We start from the raw sequence: 24,007 nt of genomic DNA on the forward strand, positions 1-24,007 counted from the left end.
GGATAGAAAGGAGGACAAGGAATCTGGATAAATAAATAAAAAAAAAAATAAAAAAAAAAATCTAGGAAATTTGGGAAATGAAGGAAAACATATCACTAAGTGTATTCAAGAGAGCAAGAAAGGGACAGTTATTAAATGTTACCTGTAATGCTTGTATGTGAGTCATATCTAAGCTCTGTCCCTATCTGTAAATGGAGGCAAAAGATGAAATCTTAAATTCATATAAATCCTTTTTACATAGTCAGGACCTGACTCGTCCTGGTGAAGTTTAGCCACTGGCAGAGATGCCCAGTTTACAAATCTGAAGGGTGAAGGTTTCTGGTATGGCTGAAGCAGGAAGGATGGGCCAGCTCCCTTCTCTGTCCAGTCCTGGTGCCCTCCCATAGCTCACGCAAATGGATTCAAATGAATTCAGAGGAAAAAAGAAGTCTCATTTCTGCTGGTTTCATGAGCTGAACTGGTTCTCCAAGGGGTCAAGTCGGTGCCAGAGCCGATGCAAGAGGAGGAGCCGGGAGAGGGCAGCTGTGGGCAGGGGATGGGGCTGGTGAAGCGCTGCCCCTTTGCAGCTGCAGCCGCATCCAGCAGAGCCATCAGCTGAGCTGCACCCACCACCCTCGCTCTTGTGTCAGCAGCAGAGGAGGGCACGTACACCCCCAGAAGGCATTTCAACCCACCTCTCTTCCCTCCTGTGAGCCCCTGTTTTCTCCACTGATGTAAGGCAGAGCAACTCATCTCCAGCACCAGCTCTGGCACTTCAGTGGAGGGGCTGAAGAGAGTCTGGCTGAAGTCAGATCTCAGCCCGGTCACAGCGAGAGTGCTGCTCTTGCAGTACAACTTCGGCTGATAGCAGGCACGCTTCAGTAATCTGAAAATCAACCACTTCTTCCACGGCGAGAGATTTGCAGCGCAATTAGGCACAGACAAACCATCAGAAGAGGAACGTGGGCAATTCAGTCGATTACCCTCGTGTGCGCTCTTCAATCAGTTACCTTGTGTCTGTATCAAAGACACTGATACCATGGTTCTCAAGTGGAAAAAGGTTGTAGCAGCTCGACAACTTAATGTCCTAAACTGATACACAGCCTGAACAGGACTGAAGGGTCTCCCATGACTTGTGCCTGTGCTGAGAGGGAAGAACGTGCTGAGTGCACGTTTGTCTTTGGCACAATGTCACACCAAATGTGGCAACATAACCACTCTGCTTAGGAGCTCTTAGTACTAAATCTTGGATCACAATCTCCATGAAGTTGTTTCAAGTCCCTCTAACTGAAGCCTGATGCAGACATTAAGTGTTGCACATGCATCAGAGTTGCCTGTGTGAACATGTCTGGATAACACAGAAACAATTGATGCAAAGAGACACCCAGTTTCAGATCCCCAGAATTTCCTACTCATCAGTCCAAAGGCAGAGGAAGGAGGAAGAAAATCTAGAAAAAGAGAAGCAGGACTCTTCATTAGCAGCATGAACTTTCACAATGATTTTATCAAAGGACAGGAAAACCACAGCTGTAAGTTAAGAAAATATTGAGCTCAACCTTCAGCTAATTAAGTTCTCTGGAAACCACAACTGCAGGAAGGCAGACACTTGTTAAATAGATTACACTTTTCTTTGCTCATGCATTTTTGATACCTGTCATCTCCATTTCTACACTCACATTTTCTTTTCCTTTTCTCGGCGTGTGGACTGTCCACATACACAACACAGTTCTCACCAGCAAAAAGCCCACACCACGCAGGGCCCAAATGACCACTAGGCCTTTTGTAAATAATTCAAGATTTTTCATCAGGAATGTTATCCTGTTGTTTGATGCGGAATTTTTCAAAGACAGTGAATCTCCATTGCTGCTGAGCACTCCTGCTGTGCAAAGGAAGGTACCTGGCACTTCGCATGCAAATACCCATCACAGAGAAGAGCTGGGCTCAGTGCAGAGCAGCCCCTAGGGACTGCCCAGCACAGGATTTTCCTGACCAACAGCCCAGCACCTCTCCAGTTTCCATGTGTTGTCTCCCAGAATGCCCAGAATACGTGGGTGCTTCCCATGCAGGTGAAATGATGCTGCTGCAGGACCTGCCAGTGTCCAGCCAGAAAAGCTTAGCTTGACACTAAGGTTCAAGCAGTCCCTTCCTTCTGTTTTCAGCAAAGCAGAGTGAAACTCTTGCTCATAGCTTGAAAGCCTGGCCCAGCTTAGGGCCACAAGCTCAGAGCACCTTCCCAGTGTTGGTGCTCACCATGGGATGACCGAGCTGTGCCAGTTAAAGAAAATACAGGTGGGGGCACTTCCAACACTACCAACACAAGGGTGCAGCTCTGCACCACAGCTCCTGAAAGCAGAACTAAATACAACCACCACACAAATACTTCAGTGTGCTGGCTTCTGCCACCTGAGCTGAGGATCTGGTCAAGTGCCTGAGTGGAAAGCCACGTGCCTTGAGAACCGTGACTCTTGTGGGGTGGTTTTGGTGTCTTTATATTCATCATGTGCATTTCCAGGAGCTCTGCATTTCAGCAGCAGCTGAAATGTCAAGGGGCTGTTGTCTCACAAGGCCTATTAACATACCACAAAGCCCTTTTGTGCAGCTGGTGTGGCTGAGATGTGCCTTACACCTGATGTCAGCAGCTGCTCAGTGGAGTTTCAGAAGACGCACTTCCTCTCCCTTAAAGGAAAAAGAAAAGGGTTTCTGTTAGATGTGCTGAGAAAATCCTTCCCTGGCCAGCTGCACCCTGCAGGGCTCTGTTTGGTACACATAATTATCTGCTTTGTAATGTGCATTTGCTGGACATGTGATGATGTGCCCTGTTTATAAAATACCTGTGGAAGGCGGCACCTGAGCACACCTGCGAGCAGCCACGCTGGGTGCCTGCTCCAAGATCACTGCCCTGCAGCCCCTCTGGGCCCCTGACCTGTTTTGATAAGCTGTCCCTCCATTATCCCTGCTGTCTCACAGGCGCCAAAAGATAAGAGCGGATATTCCCTGCACTGGCGAGGAGCTGCAGCAGAACAGCTTTGCATAATGAAGGCAGAAGGTGCACATACGGAAAGGATAATTGGTGATGGTGAGGGGAGTCAATCCAGCCAAGGCACATGACAGCCCCAAAGCTCGCTGTGGTTGTGTCAGGGATGGGCATGACGGATATCTGGCTCCGTGGTGCCTTGGCTTCCTCTGGGGACTGCTTACGTCCAGCACAAGATGTGACACATATTCATCTGTATGCAAAACTGAGGCTGGGCTTAGGAGAGACAAAAGAGGCAGCTGTGGAGTGCAGCAGGCTATGGAAATGGTAAAACTCCATATGGTGAGGGCAGAGGGGTTTCGTGCGTGCACTGGGCGTGAGCAAGCGCTGCTGGCAGGGAGGGAGATGTAGGTGGATTTTTGCTTGTTCCCCCCCCAAGAAGAGGCAGGTGCCCTGCACAACATACCCCCTACACAGCATAGGAGCGGGACAATGAGGGCACATGTGGGTTTTTTTAACCTGGGTTTGCTGTCACAGCTTCAGCCAGAGCAGCCTGCCAAACCAACCCCCTGCAGTTTGGTTCACCTGCATCCTTTTCCTGCATAGTGGTTTTAAACTAAAAGAGGAGAGACTTAGGTTGGATGCCAGGAATAAATTCTTTAATCCAAGAGTAGAGAGGCACTGGAACCCATTGCTCAGAGAAGCTGTGACTGCCCCATCCCTGGAAGTGTCCAAGGCCAGGTTGGACGGGGCTCTGAGCAACCTGATCTAGTGGAAGATGTCCCTGCTCATGGCAGAGGCATTGGAACTGGATGATATTTAGGTGCCTTCCAACAGAAACCATTCTCTGATTCTATAATTCTATGATAATTGGCTGAGGCACAGAAGGGGTTAAACTACCAGGGGACTCAGGACATGGAAAATCTTTATCTGTCTGGAAGTGGAGTCAGAGGGGTTTTTTTCCAGGGTGAGAGGATCTGCAAGGGGCCCTGAGGAGCATGAGTCTGGGTTTGGCAGAGGATCAGAGCACAAGCCATGGGGTGTCTGGCCCATTCCCTACAGATGACCCTGCTGCTCACATCCAGAGAAAATTTGGGGATGTTTAAATGTAGAATTTGGGTTTAGTCCCATCTCTGGTTCATCCACATGCGCCCCATTGCACAGATATGGCAGAGAGCCGAAGGTCTGCAGGAGGTGCTGCTCTGGGAGCATCTGGCCTTCATTCCCTGGTGCTGGGGTCACTTGTGGGGGCTTTTGTGGAGGGGTCCTGTGCCTGGTGCTAAGACAAATGATGCTATAGGTTTTACTGACCCTGACAGACAAAGCAGATGGATTTAAGTGGTTTGAGGCAAAAACTGAGTGGGTAACCATCAACCTTGAAAAAATACCTGTCTGATACAGAACTACCTCACCGCTGAGATCCTTCAATTGGGTGCAGTCCTAAGGCTGACTCTGGACACTCTCCAGCTTAGAAGAGGCAGTGATGGCTCCAGACATTTGCCAAGCCTCCATGGCACGCTCTGCTTTATCTCCTCTGTACGGTATTTTCCTTACGAAAAGGGACACGAGGCCAAGACGTTTTTCATGCTCCACATGGCAGATGGCAAATGATCAGGCCAGATGAGTGAAACTATTTGCATGCAGTTTAGGTAGACTTGACAAGGCTTGTGCAAAATAAGGGGTCACCAGGCTTAGCTGGATAGGGACAAAGCTGGCAGCCTCTTCGCAGGGCTCTGTCAGCTCAGCCCAGTTCAAACCTGATGCAAGGGATGCTGCAGACTCATGGTATTTTCACAGAGTGTTGTATGAGCTTGATAAGTGTGATTTGGATCTTTACGAGTTTGTTAGCAATTGTAATCCTGCCCAGATGGGCGAGATGAGGGAGCCAAAATTCCAGGCAGTGAAGGGTAATTAATGCACATCTTCAGCGCCAAAACGCCACCAGCAGAATTTGTTGGGAAACTGTGGGCCCCTGTCCCAAAAAACGAGCAGAGCTCCAACTCACTTGGTTAAAGTCCCCATCAGATAAGAGACATGAAGTTGTATAAACAAGGGCTAAGCAAGACCTGTCACCCTGGCACTGGGCTGTGGTCAGAAGATGGAATCCAAAATGGGCTGCACAAAAGCCCTGAGATACCTGTTTCCTGAAGATGTGACAACCCATGGACGGGCTCTGAGAGGAAGGTCCTCTTTTAAACACAGGCAGAAGAGGTGCAGCACAACCCTTGGTGGGACATGATGCCAAGCTCTACAAACACTCAGTACTTCTTAAGAATGTAGATTGAGGAGGAGGCGGCACACGTAGAATATTTGGAAAACATTCATACTACACGGAAGGGCACATTATAACAAGTAATTTTTTACACTGTCATTTAAAAATTTGATTTCATTTCAGTTCATTTAAAAACTGTATTTCTTCTATAGTGAGTAAGCAGGCATGACATAGTGGGACAAGTGAGTCCAAACTCCTGTCATTAATATCTTACAGAAATGGTCAAAGATTAAAACAAATGACTGAAGTCAAATACATGCATTCATTACAAGGAACTGCCCTAAAATATTATGCATTTTTCTTTTCCTTAAAGGAGAATCACTTGTTTAATCAGTTTAACTCTATTTTTTCCTGGAAGGAGAATGCTTTCTTTCCAGCAGTAACCTGTCTTGTTTGGTGGTTTATTAGTATTTTTTTCTTAGTGACAACAATTTCCTAGGAATTTCCTTGTATTCATTACAGAGGGGGTGTAGGTAAGGTAGAAAGGTTATAACAGTGTAAAACAGTAGAAAAGCATGCTCCTAAAAGTAGCTTCTTTGCATTATTATTTTAATCAGGGATATTATTTTTAAAGGGTGGAAGACTGTCCACAGGTCCTGGCTTATACCCAACCAGTTAGTCATAAATCTTAAAAAGAAAACACCAACTGTTACCTTGTTTGAATTTTTTTTCCTCACTTTTAAAAATAATCTGTTTTAAAATGTTTGACAATTGCTGATTCTGGAGGAAATAATGAATGCATTTAGCATGATAAACAGTATACCCTCGCAGCTGTAAGAAAGAAACAGCTATTTACAGATCTTTGCACACATCTGTAATCCATTCCACTACATTTCACGCACACAAAGGCCAAGTTAAACAGCAAAAAACCTAAAAACCTAAAAAAAAACCCAAAAAACAACCAAGCAAAAACCTACAAACAAAAAACCACAAACAAACAAACAAACAGAAAAGCACGACCAAAAAGACCCCCCTAAAAACCCAAATCCCATTTATGGAGAGTAGGATTGCAGTGTCTTTAACTACACCAGGAAAGGACTAATAGTTTATCCAGCTGAGCTTGTCAAGCCACAATCGTGACTGCATTTTCCAACTTCAGGGTTCAGAAAAGAGGCCCAGACCAAGGAGGGAAAACCAGGTTATTGTGAACAGAGTTTTGACCTGTTCCTTCCAGCTCAGCTGTCCCTTAGCATGAATTGCAGGTGCTGAGAGGAGCCAGGGCTGCTGAAGGGACAAGAGTGCTTGGCATCCCCCAGCTGTCTGGAGGAGAGGAACACCAACATCTCCTGCTTCCCAGTTGTTTCACCCCACTGGACCTTGCTGCTTCCCTAATATGTTGGGAATTACAACCTTCACCTCAGCAGGACACTGACCCTCAGAAAGGACCAGTGTGTCTGGCTGTGTAGATGTCACACTCTCCAGGCTCTTGGAGCTGACCTGGGGATGCAGAGCCACCAGTCAGGACACACCAGCACCTCTTTTGATGGACACTGCAGTACCTGGAGTGGGAGCTGCAGGAAGAAGCGAGCCATCCTTGCCACACCAGAGATAACAAGCAAGATGAATGTGGTCTTCACAGGGAACTGCAGAGGCAGATGCTACTCTCCCAGGAATGAAAAATAAGGTATGAGGCAAGGCAGGAGCAGAAGGAGACACAGACTGCCAGCAAGAGGGAGGCTGGAAGACAGACCTCTGGCAGCAGAGGATTGCTCCTTTGTGGATGCCAAAGATGACTGTAGTGACCAGGTTAATCCCAGCAGATGTGACCATGCAGGACTGTTAATCAAAGCATAGCCCCACCAGAAAGTCTGAAAGCACCAGGGTGTTCTTGCAAAACACAGCAGGCACTTTGTGTATCAGAGACACTGCTTGGTTGCAGTCTGGAGGAACTTTCATGGTGCTAAACAAGCTACATCACAGCACTTCCTATTCTTCCTGCCTCTGCTCCCTCCAAAATGGAGTAAAATGGCCCAAGCAGAGAATATGAAGACAGCCAAGATGCTGAACTGTTCTTTCTGCCTGTGTCAGACCTCCTAGGCACTCCTTGGTTTTTAAGCAGCTCTCAGATCCTGACCTGAAGTGCTAAGTTTTGAAATCTTTATCTTGCTGCTGCTCCCCTCTGGGAGGCGTGCAGAGCACAACTCATTAAACCAGCGTTGGTTTCCGTGGACAAGCCATCTGCTGGGGAATTGTCATGCCTCTGTCCTGTTCCTTCTGCTCCAAGGGAGACAGGCTTCCCTCTGCCTTCATCATTTCACTTGGTTTCAGTCAATGAGAGTGTCTGCTTCAGACTGGGGTCAGTGAGAACAGCTGTGGTGGCTGGGCCACACTGGACCGGATGGCAGGAACCCTGTAACTCAGTTTTCATTCCCAAGTTACTCTTGACCATCCTCAGATATGCAGCAGAGAAGAACAAATCCCACCCTGGGGCAGTGTTCCAGCCTGCTTTCTGCTTTCTCAGTTGGGTAGAAAAGGCATTTGTAGCTGATGCTCTTTAGGTACCACCAAAGAACTGTTAGGATTGAGAAATACACCTGAGTGTCCCTGTTTCTTCAGCTTCCTAAGAGGGAAGTTGTGTTATCTTCCTGAGTTAGGCATGGGGGAAATTGGGATTTATCTCTGACCTGTGGACACCTACAGTTCATACACCCGTGTCTATAATAGACATTCCTTGCAAGAAAGTGGAGTGAAATGTAGAATTTTCAAGCTCTGTTCACCCAATCTACCTCCATTCTGCTTGAGGGTATGGTGCATCAATATTTTGGTTTGGTTCACCCAACAGGTCTCCAAATGTTCTGAATTCTTGATGCTGCCATCAGTGATTTTACTTGAATGTCATCCCCTAAAGAAAATATTTGACCAGGGGCTATCACCCCGACTGAGAAATTTAAAGTATGCAGGGGCATCTGAGCTGGACAAGGCTGTTGTGGATCTCTTGGTAAGATTCGCTCTCAGCCTGAGGGGTGCTGACCTTGGCAATGAGCAGCTGTGTGGGAGCCCAGGTCTGTGAGTGGCTCCCATCGGCTTGGGCAAAGGCAAGAGTATGTTGAAGCTGAGGAAAAATCCATCTTGCTTTTCCCTGAAGTCCCACATATTTTTCTTATGGCAGAGAGGGTTGGGTGAATAATCCTGGTTTCCCACAGTGGAGTCATTCACCTCTCGAGCAAAACAGAAGACAGGAGCAGGGTGAACTTTCAGTCTGCGTAATGCCTCTAGGGAAGTCAACCTTTCTTCTCCTTCCTCTCCTCTCCCCCTCTAGTCCGTATTACATCCTTCATCACATGGGAGAAAAGCATCTCTAATTACAAATCATTTGTCAGGTAAAGCACCTGGTCCAAGGAGACCTCTTGCCACTTCCATCATGGGTTTAATGTAGTGAGTGTCAGGGAGCTTTTGAGCTTCCCCTCCTCCAAGAACAAATGGAGCATTTGACCTTAATACAAAAATGCGACATTACAAAGAAGGCCTAAAAGGAGGGGAAGGGATGATATGGTAAAAGTTGAGAATTGTGCTGGTTTGGATATTTCCAAACTTGAAAATTTCCAACTCATTTCACTGTGGGATGTTCCCTGTCATTCCTCCATATAAAGGCTGAGCCCGAGTGCCAGATTAAGTGTCTCCCTGTACTCATAATCTGAATCTAATCACAAACACAATCCTGGAAGGAACACACAGCTTTAAATGAAGCTTTTCTTTAAAACCAAAACCAAAACCGGAACTTCATTGCTATGGACAGAGTAATGAGCTTGTTTTAAAGGTAGAGGATTAAGGAGTTTTCATTTTGTTAGAGGCATCCTTGTGTGACAGGGCGCAAGACACTCAAAGCCTCAGACCCTGCAACATGGGACACACGGTTTACAATGGATCAAATAAAAATGGGACAGTCCTCTCTATCTAGCAGGGGTGTTGTACCAGGGCACAGCAATACTTTCAATAAGACCAGAGGCCTGCTGTTGATGGATCCTGGGAAAGTGCAGAGTTTTTCTCTCTTTTTTTGTGGTCAGGTCTTTCCAAAAGGGCCATGTTGCAGATGCAGGGTACAGATTGTTTACCTTGGTGACCTATAGCAACAAGATTTACAGAAGGTACCTGCAGCCTGAACCTACCTGGAGGAGATGGCTAAACTTACGTGTCCTGTGCTGAGCCTTGTGACAGAGCTATTTACACTAAAACTAGACAGATGTGTCTTTAGCCTTGTGTCTTCTTGTAACAAAGAAACAGCCCAAAGGTCCTGTACCCAATGAGAAGTCCTCGTACAGGAGGCACTGCATAAAGCACCAGTGTGAGGAGACAGAAATGAATACCCAACTTCTGAAGTGTAGGTACATCTATATAATAAAGTGACAGTATAACAAGAAGGGGTGTCCATAATATTCTCTCACGCTCTTTGGGAAATGAGTGACCTTTTCAGCAGGCAGCTTTATATTAGCTGATTTCTTAGGTATGCAAGTTATCTAAAAACAGTTGCACCCTAATCTGCTCTCATCAGCTCCAGGTTACGGGAGTTCATAAATCCGTGTACGTTTGACGCTAATGGAAAATCTGCATCGTGACTCCCCGGGGTGGCCCCAGTGTGTGACAGCAACGGGTGAGCCATGCATTGCTTGGTTTGCCCACAAAAATACAAATTAAGAGGAATGAAACAGAGACAAAGGAAAGAGGTCGGTGAGATGGCAGCATTTATATTTGTTCTGCCTGAAGCAACCTTCACTTCCCAGAACCAAACTGTCCTTTCAAAGTCCCCGCTGACACCAACTGTGGTTGCTGGGGGACTCTCCTTATTTGTTGCAGAGCTCTGGCTGGGCAAGAAGCCGTGATTTCAGACAGTTGGAATGGCAAAGACCTGAGGGGATGCGAAGTCTTTGCTTTAATACATCTAATTTATCATCTTCTCCCTCCCCAGCTGCAGGAGAGGGAGAGAGATACTGAACAGACCAGTCCAGAAGCGTAATGGAACACGGCAGATGAAGCGGGACGTGATGCAGTTCACTGTTTCCACAGACTGGTGCGTATGTGGAAACAAGATGTTTCCAAGAGATCCAGTTTGGAAACTGTCTTCAGTCTTTCCCCAAACTCTGGCTCCAAAGGGTTCGAGGGAAACGGGAGGAAACCAATGGCAGCTGGGAAAGGAGAGAGCTCTTTTTGCTCTTCAATTTTGCATCTTCTGTCGCAGTTTCATGTTGGGAACCACGAGAACAGGGCATCCTTGTGACACTCAAGTTGCCTTAAAAACATGACCAAGAGCAAGTTTTGTCAAGCAAACAAGGTCCCCCGAGCAGAACCTGTGAGCTGCTCAGCTATGCTGGTGCAGAAACCTGTCTGTTCTTTCTGGGGCAGAAAAGGAGAAAGTCCAAAAATTCACTGTGCCAGGTTAGTTTGCAAATGATCAGACAGGACAGCTGGAATAAGAGGGTAGTCAACATGCAGGCCAAGGAAGGAAAAAAAAACAAAACTCACAAATAGAAATCTTTTTACCAAGTATTCATGCTTTGCACAACTATAGATCCATTTGGAAAAGTGTCTCTAAGAACTTCATAAACATCAGTATCTTTCTGATGAGACCTGTCCCATCTGTAGTCCTGACCACTTGTGCCAACTGGGCACAAAATGATACCAAATCAAACTGCTGCTGCTGCTTTCAGTCACTATTTCTTTGCCTTTTCAAACCTGAAAAGATGACAGTGTCTTCAGCCTGGCTCAAGTCCCTAGACACCGAGTCCTGTTCAGGGGTGCTAAGGAACAATTTTTTAATGTATAACGGGCACAGATGTTTCCCATCTGCCAACTATGGCATAAAGAACAACGTCCTCCAGCTGAGGCCATCTGAAATGCTTCTCACACACCCCAGAGCCATGCCCAGCTGCAGATCAGACCCAGCAAGAGGGTGTGATGGAGACTGTCAACAGGTACCAAGTGTCCCTGACATGAGACAGCAGGCTGAGAGTAAGCGACAGAGAGGTCAGAAAAACAGAAGTGGTGATGCAGCAGTGAGAAAACCAGCACCTGGTTCACTCAGACTTACCTAGAAGGGTTTTGGTTGGGTTTTTTTTCTTTTTTTTTTCTACATGGGTGCAACCATTTAAAGCTAAAGTCTAAAACAAGTCAGAGCTACTTCACACACATCCAGTGCAGAAAACACTCCTCCTAACACCCCAGTGTGTGTTTAGACTAGTATTTTATTAGAAAGGGGGAAATGGAGAGACAAGGAGGGAAGCTAATGACCTCCTGGATGGAAGAGATCCCATTAAGACCCCCTGCTGTACAAAGCGTTGAAACTGTGCTGGGATGAGGGCTTCCTGATCTGCTTCTATTAATACAACAAAAATAAATGGGGTTTTGGATGGATGGTCTCAAAGGGCTGGATGGTCTTAGAGCAGAGGATTTCAAGCCTTTGTTAACAATAAGGACAGTATATGCTACCGGACTTAATTATTTAACCATCTATGGTAAAAATGCACACCCCACTCACCCCAGTGCTGAGGTTAAGGAGAAGTTATTTTTCTTCCTTCTGTGGACTGGGGTTGTTGAGTTGCACTTGCCTCTCCCACACTTCTGCTGCTGTCATTGGCATCTCTTTTTAATCACCTATTCTGCCTTTTCCTTTGGCCATGGAGCTCAGCTCCATTCTCTTTTCTTCTTTATTGCCTCCCCGTGCTCTCCTCTCCTCCAGTAGTTTTCACCTTAATGTTGACACTGTTGCCACAGAATATCCAGACAAAGCCAGCATTCACAAAAAAAAAAAAAAAAAATAAATTTAGGTAGCTTGGTGAGTCCCAGCAAAATTCTTACAGACAGACCCTGAGACACAAGAACCCAGAAGAGAGATGGGGCATTTGCTTTGCAGCATTTGGGATTTTGCAACAGTTCTCATGAATTGAATGCCAGTTTTCTCCTACTGGTTCGTGACCCAAGCATTGTAAGGAAAACAATGACTGTCACTGGTGTCAGTGTGTGTTCCTGGTCCATAACCTGAATGTCAAAGCAACAGAGTTATGGGATAAAAGGCAAAATGGCACAGTTGACTGAAATTTCCTAAAGGGCAATAGACAAAAGTATCAGAATAAAAGGAGACTTTCTTCACCATTTCAGAAAAATTCTGATCAGAACTAGCAAAAGAGAAAATCGCAGATTTGTGGGTGACACACAATTTTTTCTGTGTCTCATACCATGTGTCTGAGCACACAGTATTTACTGACAAGACATTAAAAGGAACCTCTGGTCTCCCCTGACTCCTCTTCTGAGCCCGTTCTTTCTGTTCAGGCTCTGGAAGCAGAATCTATCCCAGGAAAAGCCTTCTCAGCAATGGAACTGAGATGGGCCTTTCACTGCCAGGATATTTATCCTTATTCTACTGATAAATTTCAATGCATAACCAGAACTAACTTCACTTCTTGACCTCAGCACATCCTGGCCAGCTCAGCATACCATGAACATGAGATGGACACGTTGAACAAACTCTGTGTTTAAAACAGTTCCTTTTGTTCTTTAACCCCCAACCACAAAAAGCAGCATATACAAAACTCAGAGAGATGTGGGACAAAAGGAAGATGGTATCTTCTGAGCCTGTTAGCCCACAAAGCCTGGGCATGCTTCTCCTCCCTGAAGGGACATCATTCCCACAGGGGGTCAGGACCAACTGTTGGGTCAAGCTTAATCACACACCGACTTGCCAGCTGTTCCCTCCAATGTGACAACTGGTTTTAAGCAAGCTGCCTTAACACCCCTCCTCCCTCCTCCCTCACAGATGCCTGTCATCTTCACAGTCTCATGCCAGAACGGAGGGAGACATTTGCTGTGTCTCTGCTGTTCAGGGAAAGCCCTTCCCACACTAAACTTTAGGATTGAGTCCAGACACCACGGCACAAGCCCGGTCCATGCTCAGCTGCCTCCCAGTCCCTCCCTCTTCACAGCTCATGGCATTAGTGGCTCATCTCAGGGAACAAGCCATGCCAGGCCTCTGTATTGCTGAAGGATGTGGTGGCAATGGGGGGATAATGATGTCTGAAGATGAATGCAGCCATCATTTCTGCTTCATCGCAGCCCCCAGGAGAGTGCGCAGAGAATTGATCTACAGAAGACGGGCTTGGGACAAAGGAGTGGGGAGAGGGCTGGTGTGAGGGGTTAGTGAGTGAGGGGAGGGTGTTTTTTAGCTAAGATTCTCCTAAAGACATTGGAGATAATTCCTCACCCTGCCAAATCTTTCCATAGGTGCTGTAAACCATAGCCCAGCTACTTCAGTAAGGAAGGCAAGGCTGTGTCACGGCCGACAGCTCAATTCATTGCCACGGGTACTTTGTAAATCACAAATGCTTAGTTTTTTCCTCAACCAATATTCATTGAAAGCATTTTTCCATGTCTGTGGTCTACTGCAAAGCTAATAGAAGTTGTACTATGGGTGCACTTCAGGGTCTGTGGTTCGTTTGAGTGCTTTCACAGATTTCTTTAATCTGTCCGAAATTGCAGGTTTCAAGTAACCTTTAGTATTTGAGCCAGACGCCTCCAATTAACTCTGCTCCCGTAGCTGAACGTACCAGGGAGGCCCAAGGCATTAAAATGAGTTGCAAGCAGAAACCTACCCAGAATAAATGTAATTACAACCTAAGCTTTATTGTTCACAACGGCCTGACCTCCAGATGGTAACTCGCACAATTAAAGGGCTTTTATTTTTTCCAGAAAACAGACAAGAGGGGGAAAAATGAGAAGAAAATGAAAAGCCACACACAGTGCCTCCCTCAGTTTCCCTCTAGCAACCCAGAACTGCTGCTTAGTGCCAGGCTGTCTATCCCCTCCTGTATTTGGGAGTCATGGTCCCTGTGAGACATCCAGGAGTCAGGGGTGTGAGGTGGCATCACCCCAAAGGCTGAACCACATGAGTGAGTGGCTGCTGATCGGGGTCTGGAGCTCCTTTGCTCCCTAGGGGAGCACTCCTGCTGCTCCCGTAGGGCTTGGGATTTGGGATAGCATTCCCCAGCTCAGCTGTCAGCAGCCTGGTGTGCCCAGCGCCTGTCTGGGTCAAGGACACGCTGTTCTTGTCTGCTGCTGCCACTGCTGGGGAGATAAACGCTGTGCTGACCAAGGGCTTATCACTTTCCACAGCCGGGCTGCTCCCTGCCTGCCTGGAAATAGGGACACCTGCCTCTGGAGCCTTCACTGCTGGGTTGAACCCAGCGGGTCTGGAGGGACAAAAGCTTTCTGTGGGCACCCAGCGAGGGCTGATATTGGAGGGGGAGACCTAGAAATGGCAGAGTTTTAGCAAAAACGCGTTTCAAAGCCAGGCTGGGCTCAGCTGGCTGTGGTTTGTGTGAGCATACAGCAGCTCTGGGCAGCTGGGCTGAGCCAGCCCTCCAGCTCCAAGGTGAAATTTAAAAGAGGAGACTTGGAAAAAAGAAGAAAACAATCTGGCAAGAGGAACTGCAGGAATGAAACGCTTAAGTAAAAACTGCACATTTTGTTGCTTTGTCTCTGCACTATTGTGCCCTCCCTTTCAGTTAAATTGGGAACTGCTTATCATAGCAACACCCAGCACTGGCATCACAGCTTGGGATGGAAGTGCAGCCTTTGCATTACCTTTGTAAGTCAGATGGTGGAAATGGCAAGAATAAAAAATTAGTATACATACAATTTCTTTTCCTCTTGTTCTTTTCTACTTCCACTCGCATTTTGGCCACTTCGTGTCAGTTGGATGACACTTATAGAACAAGACTCTTTTCCTTCACACTCTATAAGGAAAAAAATAACCCATAGACACAAAAGTCAAGTCTTCTGCCATTGTCTGAACCAAGAGTACTGGCTCTTCTTTTTAACTTAAAGCAGAATTGTAGCTTCCAATGAAAAACACCGAAATTACAGTCCTGCAGATGAAAGTCTTTGTATACCCACAGAAGAGTTATGTCACGAGGAAAGCTGCACCCACCAGAGAAGTATTTGTTCTTGCTCCAGAGTGACCTGATTTGCAGCTTTGGCCCAACAATGTGGGTCATTTCTCTGTGCTCATTTATTTGCTGAGGCAACTTTCAAGGGTACCACATGCATAAGAATAGTTACTTTCTCTCACCCATAGGCAGGTGTCCTGTGAGATTTTTGCCAGCTATACAGACTAAGCAAGAGGAGAAACCTGGAAAAGGCATCATCTGAGCTCTGCATGAACCATACCTATCCTTTACCTCCTGGAAGGAGAATTGCACACTTGCTGCTGCCTTCACTGATCCAAGCCCTGAGGTCAGGACTGTGTGCACGTGAATCCAGGATGGAACAAGCCCAGGAAGGAGAAAATACCTCAAATTCTGTACTGTGCTCTGTAAGCCCCACATAATTAAGTGTAGCTATATGCCACCCAGGGTTCCCTGGAAGGACCCACATCCCAGCCTTCCATCAGGTTTTGGGGGGGCCCCACCGCACACAGCTGCCAAGGAGGGAGGCAACAGGCCATCCTGCTGGCTGCTGAGCAGCTCAGCAGCTCTTCTCCTGCCCCAGCTCTCATGACTTTGCCTCCAGGACTGTGGCAGTGAAACGTCTGCTCAAGGAAGGTGGGCTGGGGCTGAAGCTTCTCTGGTTCTCCTGCACCACCTCTCTCCACTTTTGCACAGTCCTGTGGCAGGTACTGAAACACAATGCACAGTCAAGATCATAGTACCTGTATTTGCTTCCTTGCCTCTTGCAAACCTCTCTCCCTCCATGCCCAATCCCCTTCTCCAGCCCCTCATTTTCTCAGCCTTTTCCTTCCCAGCACAGCTGGCTGTTCCCAGTGGAAACACTAGAAATGTTTTGACTGAAAACCCAAAAGGGATAATCAGTGTGGGCAATTTCAGTTCAAACTGTTCACTTCTGGCAAAGTTGAGATGTAGATGAAAAAAGTCCTGTGATGGAAAGAGCCAAGGAAGCAGCCAGAGGATGAACTCTGCCTGTTATGGGGAGGAGAGCTGAACTCTGCTGGCTGGGACTGATGGGGACAGGCCATATATGGCATATACCAGCTCCAGCATGGCAGATCAGAGTTGGAGAGAGGGGAAGGAAGAGATTTCACTTCCTGAGATGCTCTCAGAGCCACCCATGATCCTTATGAACTGACAGGCATCAGCCACCAACTCTCAGAGAGTAAAGGAGAGATCCCAGTGCTCATGGCAGCTCTTCCAGGAAAAAAGAAATACATTCAGACTATGTGGTAGGGTTGTCTCTATTCCTTCTGCCTTTATTCTTCCCTGCTACCCTTTCCTTTCCAGGTTTAGACACCTGCAGCTGCCAGTTCAGGTTGTGCAGGAAACAGTTTTGTTGCCTCTGACTGGAGATGGCAAATCCTGTTTGCCCAGTGCTCCTCAGTCTGGGGAGAGAGGAATAAAAGGGACAACTTAGGAGAGATCAGGGCAAGCACTGCCCACCTCAGGGTATTGCTCTGGCTGGGGAAACTTACCTCACTTGCACAGCCCTGTTAGCAGAAACATCCCCTGAGGAGACACTTGGAGAGGAGACAACAAGCCCACAGATACAGTGATGCTGATGTGGGTGGTGCTGTGAATCCTTCAGGTGAGGTTCTGCTTCCCAGCTTCCCAGTGTAGCAACCTGCAAAGAGTTTGGTGCCCAGACCTGGACCAAAACAGCAGCAACAGTGAACTCATAAACTCCATATTAAATAACCCAAAGGCTGCTTCTGCTGATGTCAGTATTTCTCCTCTGACACAGGCTCAGGGCTCAAGCTCTGATACCATCTTAGGCACATCAGTGCTAAGCAGTGTCACTTACCCTAGAAGGTAAAAGATACCAATAGCCCAATAATTGCCCTTTTGTGTTTATAACAATTGAAAACTACATTTAAAAGTAAAAAACACACACTTACTTGCATGCAACAAAATTACTTATTTCTGGTCATACAATGATAGAATGGTTTGGGTTGGAAAGGACCTTAAATATCATCCAGTTCCAACCCCCTTGCTTTTGACAGGGGCACCTTTCACTAGACCAGGTTGCTCAAAGCCCTGTCCAACCCTGCCTTGAACATCTCCAGGGAAGTGTCATCTTGTGTCCTTAAGAGAAACCGGGATCATGGAGGCAACTGTTTCGAAACTGCAGGACAAATTTTCAGCCGTCTGAACATTTTTGAAATGTCAGAGGGAAAAAGGAGACAGACGAAATCCAAAGCCACTTAGGGAAAGCTAAAATGCTTGGTAGGAAGCTGTGGTTGTTGGCTCAGCGGTCCTGTAATGCCACATTATCTGCCCTGAGCCCACTCCGTTTTCAGGCGAGGAGCCTGTGTGCAGACACTGACTCTGGCAGCAGCAGTTTGCTGCCAAGCAGAAACTTTCCTCTTTCCAAGCCAGAAATTGCCTGTTTTCTCAAGGCAAAAAAGTGATACCCCAGCTCACCAAGGAGCCCGACCATCCGCGGGAGGTGGGAACAGCTGAGCTTCATCTGGCACCAGAGGAGGCTACAGCTTTGTCCTTGCAAGCATCTGTCACTGCGTGGAGTTGGGTGAAAAACCGGCAGAAAAGATAAAAAGAGAGGGAATTAGCTCAGAAAAAGATGACTAAACTCATGCAGCCAAGACTTACTGTTCACTGGAATGAATTTGGCAGGCCCACCTTTGTTTTTTAACATTTTCTGGCGATCATAAAGAGAAGCTTGTCATGCTCTGCAAAGCCAATCTCTGGAAGACTAGCAGATGAAGAATTTAACTTCTTGACTCAAACTTTGACGAGGAGATGTGCTGAGCCATATTTTTTGGCCGAAGGAGCACTGATTCATGAAGATGGGAAAAGAAAAAGAAAGGGATGGCTCTGGAGGTAAAGCTGCAGGTACTGAGATGGAGCTGGCATGACAGGCTGACCTGGGTGGCAGCCACAGTGCAAAGGGCTGTACTGTCCTCCCATGTCAGTGCAGACCAAAATCTGGGCCAGTCCCTCATGGTGACTGTGCACAAGGCCTGGTCTGACAAAGCCTTTTGGAACCAGTGAGTGTTACCACGTTGCAAACACACAGCCTCCCTCAGACCTTCCCGAGTGCTGAGCACCCTCTGCCCCTTTGTGCCCTGAAGGTGTTCTAGCAATAGTTGGCAGGTTTGCCCCTGTCAGATATACAGACAGAGACATAGGTAGGTAGGTATGCATACTTATTTATTTGCATACATATGAATGAAGTAATCCCATTCGAACTCCTCAAATTTGTGCCCAGACTTGGCAGGGCTTTCCCATGACAACAGCAGCTGTCTGTCCCACCACCCTGCACCCCCAGGGGCCAGGTTATTTGTGAGGGGCTTTTCAGTGTAACACCATGGTGGAGTGCCATCTGCTGGGCTTGTGCAAGGCTCTTCTGGCACAGGAGAGGAAGAAAGCACAGAGAAACCCCGGAGTAACAGGCTGTGTCTGTGCTTGGCCATTAAACTTCCCTGAGAGCCTTCCCCAGGCAGCTGCCAGGGAGCAATCACAGCCAAGCTGGTTCACCCTGCAACTTGGCATGGCCTCTGCAAAACACCTGATGGAAACACCCACTGACTCCCACCAACTCCCAAACCACACGGGAGAATTTCTGGGGAGAATCCCAATGGATCAAGACCAAAAGCAGCACTGTGATGGTGTGGATGTAGCAGCAGCAGGGATGTACCAGCAGCAGCCAGGGCCTAGAGATATCCCCTAGTACTAATCAACTTGTTAGCATGGATATTTTCTTTGTGTGATACGCATGTGATAGACCAGGCCAGTTCCAGAGAGGAGGAGGAAGATGAGCAGATTTCATATCTTGCAATCTTTACTATCTTGTGAAGCAGCTTTGAACCCTACCTGGAGGTATTTGCTTCCATCCATCAGCTACTCAGGGAGTTTGCACCCCCCCCCCCCCGAAATGTACAGGCACTCCAGCTGACTGTCTGAAGGAGGCTGTGTGAATCCCTCATGCTTAAAATCTCTAAAGGGAAAAATCACCTCCCTTTGAGCCATTCCTGCCTGCTGCATCTTCTCTGATTCATCACAGATGGTGGAAGTTACTTGATTCACAGTTGCATTATGTTAACCCACCTCTGATTACAGTGTGAATGAGGAATACAAAAGGAGGAGGGAAAGAAGCAGGAGAGGGCTGGAAGCAAACTGTGAATTAAAGGCAAATCACAAGGTTGGTTTTGGGCTATTGTGTGAATGGGGGTGGCTCAATTTTCTGCCATGCTGGGAAACTGAGAGACATACCATAGTGCCAAAGACCGAAGATCTTCAGGATACGAGCTACTAAGATCCATGCATTTCTGTGCAGCTGCAGAGTGTTTCTGTCCCACCACTAAGGATCCTGGGAATCAAAAGAAAAATATATGGGGACAAACTTTGTTAAGAGCTCTCAGAAAATGATTATGAAAGGACTGAGTCTAAATCCATAAATGCTTTGCCAGCATCCAGTAACCACTAATTCTAGTTTCCTCAGTGAAATACGTCAAAACTGAGCTTCCTCTTCATCCATCAATCATCTCCCAAAAGTAGGAAAGAGACCTTGATGGTAAGGAATGGTTAAACTGAACAAGCAAAAAGTAACATGTCCTTCAAAAGAAAGCACATACTTTCCTGGCTGTAGAGTTTTATTCATGTCCTTCCAGCCCACTCCAAACACAAACTTATCACCCTCTTTTTATGTGCCAAATCAATAACAGCTTGTGCGGGGATTGCGGAATGCTGCATCTGAAAGCCTCTCACACACTTTGCTGGAGTAAAGGGCTGATAATAATTAATAGCTGCCAAGGACATTCAGCCTTGTTGAGTGGTTGTTAGCATGGTTTTTTCCCCTGGACACAGTTTAGAGTGAGCCTTCCCAATTTTCCTGGACAGTATCTGCAGAACAGGAGGTTTATCTGCATTTTTGTGCATATTCCCTGGTAGAAGGTAAAGAGAACATCCCATGAAAACCTTGGATTGAAACCATGGATTGAAAACCTTGCTGAGGACTGGGTCTTAACCTCTTCTAAAATCTCTTCCCTAGCTGCACTAGGAAGGCACAGCTTTCCCACCCGTAAGGACATCTGGGCTTTGGTAGGTGAAGTAGCTCTGGCCAGACTTTCAGGTCACAGGGGCGTATTAAAACACTGCATACCGGAGGCTGAAGGTTCTGTTCCAGACTGTTTCTGCCTCTTGCTCTCGTTATTCAACTGCTCTGATGGGGTTAGAATCCTTAGGAATTATGCCTGGATCGTAAGCTGCCTTTATTTCGCAGTCATTCTGGAGCTGATCCTAAAAGCGATGCTTTTGGGAGCAACAAGTCTAATAACATCACTCAACACAGTAGCTAAAGGAAGCAAGAGAGCTGAAGGGAAGGGTTCAGCTCCTGGCTCTGCAGCTGGCTTTTGTCAGCTCCTCTCAGACCAGAGGAGGCAACTTTCTGAAACCTCCCCATTTTTAATTTTTTTTTTCCTTGGGCCATCAGGAGGCAGGAGAGCTGCAGGGCCAGAGGGCACCAAGCACCTCAAAGGCAGTGGTCTCACAAGAGGAAGGGCGAGCTGGCAGGCGGCCAGGAAAATAAATGACCCTGTATCCAAATGCCTCGCAGGTAAACCTGGGTTCTTTAACATTTCTTGGCAGGCAGGTGTTTTCACTTCATCACTTCAGCTTCAGTTGCTGCTTCAATTTTTCATCAGAAGTGCTTGTAACAGCACGGGACACACCTCGGCAGGATGCAGTAGGGAGCACTGAACCAGCAGCTGCCATTTTCCTTGTGGCTTTCTCCCTTTAATAAAGGCAGGGGTGCCCTTTTGAAGGTGCCGGTGCTTGTGCTTGGGCAGCTGGAGCAAAGACCTTCAAACAGGTTGCACTCCTTGGTTTTCCCAGAGTTACGTGGTCAACCCCAGGCTCTAGGATCAAGATAAGGGATCAGACCACGTTCTGGCTAAGTATGATCAATGGGAAACACATGCCCAGCAGCCAGAGAATGTTGGCAGGCTCTAGTCCCTGGATGAGTGACTGAGAGAGATAGCTGCTTATGGCAGGGCCCAATCTAGTTCTTATTCCCAGCAGTCAGGGAGACCAAAAATGCAGTCTAAACAAATGCAATTTATTCCATTAGCAGATATCAGAGAAGCTACCTGCCTTGACAAAACCCAGCTATGTTTCTAATTAAGCAAGGATGGCTCAGAGACTCTATTCAAGACACTGCAGCTGCAATCCCAAATCCCCACAACAAATTATCTACACTTCTCACTGTTAACAGATGTACCTGTTTATCTAACATTGTTGGTCAAACGCTGGAGCACATCCTCACACAAAAGTGTTATTGTAGCTGCCACCTGAGATTTGTTTGATCAGGGCTTGTGGGTTTTGGTCCATGGATATAAGAGTCTGCTTACAGCCTGAAGGGCAGGAGTTTCTTTTTAAGGGTAAACAAAGAGAGGTCAGCAGGGGTTTAGGCTTCCCTCTCCTCATATCTCTTTGCTGTTCATGGCACCAGCACCTAAAAAGACTTGACTTTGCTCCTGGCTCACTGGCAGGAGTGAAGGAAAGCCATAGGGATGCAGGTGCTCCTGCAAATTGGCTAAGGCAGGTATTTTATCCACGGCTGCAAAGGAAAGTTACTTTACCTTAGCAGGATCAGACTGATTGTGCTATAACTGAAGCACTAATACATAATGCACAGGCTGGTGTTAAACCAGCTCATGTGGGTATGAGCCACAGCAGAGCCACGGCAACAGAGCTCATTGCCAAGCCCCCTGGAGAGCTCAGGTCCTGCTGCCCAAGTCCCACCACACCGTGCTGTGGACCTGCTCTTGGTTTTCCTCCTGAGCAATAAGGACATAAAAAATGCCATATTTCTCTACTGGCTGCTTTTTGAAACCCTTCTCCTGGTTCCCATCTAGCTGCCACAGCTCTGACTGGCAGTTCCAGGGAAGTGGCATCCAGCCACTGACAGAGGATCTGACCTTCTCTCTCACACGGGCAGTGGGGGAGGGCAATTGCTCTTTGAGAGGGAGTGAAGGAGAAGTAAAAGGAAAGCAAATCCTCATCTACTTGGTCTCAGGTGGATAATACTGTGAGACAGTAAACTGACATGCCCAGGGACCCAAAATACAGCTTGGGCCTGGGTGGCACCTCATGGGTAAGAGACATGGTGACAGTACTTTTCCTTTCTGCTTAGTTTTAAAAATAAGCACGCTTGCCTGCTGCAGCAGTGGCCACTCAGGGTTCACTTGCTTCCCAACTGTCCAGTTTCACCCTTGCTGGCAGGCCAGAGGGATAATCCTGCTCTCTTCTGTCCTGCCAGTACTTCACCTCCTGATGTGGTGGAGCATCTTGCCTGTCCCTCATGCCCTGTGCTGCTGCATGAGAGGGAGGAAGGTTCTTGGAGTGCTGTGACCCTTCCACAGGAGCCCAGAGGGAAGAGGGGAGCAAGTGCTTTGCCAGAATGCCTGCCTGATGCACGGTCCCTTGGGCTCCGTGCAAAAAGTAGCCTGTGAGTTGTGAGGTGGCTATTTCCACCTTTGGCTGTAGGGGTGGATGGATTGGAGCTGCCTCCCTACAGGGCTGAGCCCTGCATCCCTGCTCCATGGCTTCTCACAGAGGGAAAGGGGGAGGGACTGGCTGCTGCTTGCTGGGCTGAGGACAGGCACAGAGGCAGCATGGATGGTTTGGGAAGAGACGTGTAGCAGCAGACCTGGGTTTCTGCATCTCTGTGCAACAGGGAAAATGTTCCCCTATTCACAGCTGGAAACCCAGAAGTGCAAGGAATTTGGAGCTGAAGGGGGGCTGAGGACAAAAGGACAGAGCAGCAGGGACATGGACTGGCTCTTGGGAAAGGAGGTAGAGAAGGCAGGGGTAGCTCCTTGCTGGAGCAAGGTCTGCTGTGGGTGAAAGTGCTGATTGGAGGGGGCTGGGAGCACAGGATGGACAAGGACAGAGGGGACACTAGATGAGGAGTGGAAATGGTAAGTGGGGCACAGTGAGGGACCTTAGGCAAAGGCTGGGGTCAGAAGGGGGGTGCTGGGTGCAAGAAAGGACAAAGAAGGTGAGAGAAGATGTGCAATGTGGACGAGGGAAGGCACTGGGGAAAATAAGCCTTACTCTTATAAAGAATATACCTTGGTTTTTGTTTGGTTTGATTTGGGTTTTTTCTGTTAAAGCTTTTTTAATTTTAATTGCAACTATTCAATTTTTCTCCTAGCTTTCTCTGCTCATTCTTTCCCTTCTGGTCTTTGACCCTCCATTGGTAATTCCCCTTCAGTGTTTGCTAATTTTCTGTCTCTTGCTCTGCCAGTACAATTGTCATCGCATGCATTGTGCTGTGTCCTCTGTGAAAGGATGTAGAGATAGCAAACTGCATGTACAATACAAAGGCTGCTCTTACCTCTGCTCTGGCAAACAGCTCAGACTCCCTGCCTGCAATTATCCTTTTGGTTCTTCTCTCTGTCCTCTTCTTGTTCCTTCAGGCTTGGTTTTCCCATGTGCTTTCTGCAGTCTGGCTTCTTGCCAGCTTTGCTTCCCCACCTGGAGCTGGGTCTATCCCTATTTGTGCCACGAGTATCACTTGCAGCACTTTTCCCCCTAGCCCAGACCAGCCTTGCTGAGGCAGCTGGAAGGGAGCAGTGTAACAGGGAGGACGTGAAAGAGCATCTACTGCAGATCTCTGCGGTCATGGCCAGGGTCAGAGAGCCAAACGTTTATGGTTTGTGCGGGGGTGTTATGTAAATAACAGCAATTATTCATTGTCAAAACTTCACAGCTGAGCCAAAACTCAACCATTTTTGCTGGACAGTTCACAGAGGCTGCTACTTCCAAAGGCTCACTTGCAGCCAGACTTCAGCCTTCCTCTCACAGCTGTAGAACTATGTTACTACT

The 24,007-nt window shown here is 47.3% G+C and overlaps 1 long non-coding RNA gene across 2 annotated transcripts; it reads right to left on the minus strand.

Moving 5' to 3' along the window:
- Positions 1 to 2,350: 2,350 nt before the first annotated feature.
- LOC116782644 lies at positions 2,351 to 23,788 on the minus strand. Of its 2 annotated transcripts, none has more exons than XR_004355295.1 (4): positions 23,517 to 23,788; positions 19,391 to 19,487; positions 16,633 to 16,805; positions 2,351 to 2,655 (listed from the first exon to the last, which is right to left on the minus strand). It is a non-coding gene; the product is annotated as an uncharacterized LOC116782644 (long non-coding RNA). The 2 variants fall into 2 exon arrangements; XR_004355294.1 differs by lacking the exon at positions 2,351 to 2,655 and adding an exon at positions 15,537 to 16,542.
- Between the last annotated feature and the right edge of the window lie 219 nt (positions 23,789 to 24,007).

This window comes from Chiroxiphia lanceolata, chromosome 2 (assembly GCF_009829145.1).
Source record: "Chiroxiphia lanceolata isolate bChiLan1 chromosome 2, bChiLan1.pri, whole genome shotgun sequence".
NCBI classification, from domain to species: domain Eukaryota; kingdom Metazoa; phylum Chordata; class Aves; order Passeriformes; family Pipridae; genus Chiroxiphia; species Chiroxiphia lanceolata.